Below are 2,613 nucleotides of genomic sequence, written 5' to 3' on the forward strand. Positions count from 1 at the left end.
CATCGACAAAGCAAAGAAGGCTTTACATGAACTCAACAGCATGGAGTCTCACTCACTAAAGCCTGCTCACCTACAGCAGCTGCAGAAATCCCTAGCTCACCAATAGCAGAGACCAATAATAAGTCCTCTGTATGCCACAATTCACCAGGGGAACTAACCAGACATTGATCGCCAGTTAACTACTTGGAGTCATTCTATCAAGGAAAAGCCAGAACTTTGTCTCACTAGAATAGACTCTCTGAATACAAAATTACCCTTTGACCCTCAATGATTTTGCCAACCCATGGGTTTAGAGAATGTTTTATTCATCATGGTTACACTCCACACAGCATTGCCTCTAGCTAGGAAACTCATTTTATCGTAAATGAAGTACGTCAGTGGGCTTATGCACACAGGAATCCACAGTCTTACACTTTCCCCATCACTCCGAAGCTACTGGGCTTATGCAGCTGTGTAGTGGTCTTTTGAAGACTTTGTTATGGCATGAGCTAAATGGTAGCATTTAGTGGCTCTCATGTAGCTTCTCTAAAGCAATGAGTATTTGTAATTTTAAAATGTCTCCCGAAGGTCCATGCATTAAAGGCTTGATCATGACTCTCCAATAGGAGGGAAACCCAGGTAGCAGAAAGTTAGATCTCTCTTGAAAGAGATATTGGGGTCCCAGACTCTTTCTGGCTTTTTATTTCCTGATACCAAGCACAATGAGCTAAACATGGTCCCTCACCATAATGCACTGCCTTGCTACTGATCCAAAAGCAACAAAACCTATGGACCATGAGCTAAAACTTCTTAAACTGTGAACCAAAGTAAACCTTTTTTTCTTTTAACTTGTATTTTGTCACAGGGGTGGAATGTTGGCTAACATATGGTCTTGTTCCTCCCACAGACATGATCTATGATAGGAATGCAAATGGAAATGGCTGTTCTCAGTGTTATCTCTAGTGATCTTCCAGCAAAATTTTATTTTCCACTGCTTCAGTTTTGCTGGTTTAGAGTTCTGACTTCCCATAAGCAGTGCTTCTACTGAGTGACACATCAGTTATTCCATGAAAGTAAAAACTGAGACTGCCTCCCAGCCATGTTGGATTCCTCATGCTTTTAAACTAATAGAGAAGAAAGGTACTTGGAGTTAGGTCCTGGCTTCCCAAGAGAAACGTGGTTTGTGGGGACATTATGAGGGCAAGAAGGAGTCTGCAAATGCAAGAGTTCTGATGAGCCTCTAGTCTAACTGATGTTAATTATAGTCATAGGGCCTCATTTCAGGAATGTGTTGTGAGAAGAAGCAGCATGGCTTTCTGTTTTATTGTTTGTGCTTATATGTTTTGTTCATTTGATTATTTGTGTGAGTGTCTGTTTTGTAATACTGGGTATTGATCCCAGGGCTTTTGAACATGTTAATCTAGTTCTGCACCACTAAACTACACCCTCAACATTTTGTTTTGTTTTGTTTTGAGTCATGAAATGGCCCAGGCGTGGATTGACATGTGACCCTCTTGCCTCAGCCTCCCAGAATGCTGGACTTTTAGGTGTGCATCACCACAGGCAAATATGAAACACTTCACAAATTTGTGTGTCATTCTTGCATAGGATCTGTGCTAATCATCTCTGTATCATTCCAATTTTAGTACGCAATGCCAAAGCAAGCACTGTTTGTTTCTGTAGCTACAAACTAGCTATTCTGGATTTCTGGTCTAGGACCATGTTTAAAAATACTTTAACACTCATGTTCATAAATTATCACACTTACCCCCTACTCACATAAGCAGGTATCTCCTAATCTACAATCCTTTTCTGTGAGAGAATAGTTCTTTGCCCAGTGCCTCTTGTCTCTGAATGATTCATATCAAGAATATATGTGTGAATGTAATGACTGACTTACTAAAACTCCATATTGAGGTCCTAGATTGCTTCACTTGATTTAAATCTACATTTGTCAACTCCAACTAGATACTTTTCTAAAGGTGTCCCTTTAAAAAAGTTTAAAAGCCAATTAGTCTTAATATACATATAAATTTTACAAGCTGCATTTTAAGTCCAAAGCTAAAGATGACAGTGACACCTGAGGAATGAGATAAGGATAATAGATTTTTTACATTTTATAGTGAACTTTTTAATCACTAAAATCCAAATTGACTTCTGAAGGTCCCACTTTAACCTACATCAAGTTGGCAATTGTTTTTACAACTTGGACTAAAAATTCATTAATAGTTATGTGCTTATCCGGTATTGCCTCATTTACTTAAAAATAATGACATCAACTTAAAACAATGAATATTAAGAGTTGAAAACCCTGACATAAAATGTATCTTTAAAACAAACAGATCTGACATGAATCATAGGAGTGGTCATGATCCCATAAGTCAAAATGCTGAAAGCCCTGTGGCTAAAGAAGCTAAGGTAGGAAACAAAGATGGCTGGTTTCTATCCTGGCCTTTGAGAAACCAAGAAACACTGCACATGGTGTGAGGAGGCAGACAGTGCAATTTGCCTAGCTGTTGCCTAGTTAGAATAATCCAGTGAGTGACATTTTATATTGAGAGTGGATCTACATACAACCTCAAGGAGACCTGGATTAAAGTCACCAAACTCCCCTAGAAGGTGAGAAAATTCAGA

General features: G+C 38.9%; 1 non-coding gene across 1 annotated transcript; it reads right to left on the reverse strand.

Moving 5' to 3' along the window:
• Positions 1-1,542: 1,542 nt before the first annotated feature.
• LOC111754397 (U6 spliceosomal RNA) lies at positions 1,543-1,648 on the reverse strand. Its single transcript, XR_002789088.1, has one exon. It is a non-coding gene; the product is annotated as a U6 spliceosomal RNA (small nuclear RNA).
• Positions 1,649-2,613: the final 965 nt, after the last annotated feature.

The sequence above is a fragment of the Cavia porcellus genome, unplaced genomic scaffold (genome assembly GCF_034190915.1).
Source record: "Cavia porcellus strain 051 isolate PalLab524CR breed Dunkin Hartley unplaced genomic scaffold, mCavPor4.1 scaffold_1, whole genome shotgun sequence".
NCBI classification, from domain to species: domain Eukaryota; kingdom Metazoa; phylum Chordata; class Mammalia; order Rodentia; family Caviidae; genus Cavia; species Cavia porcellus.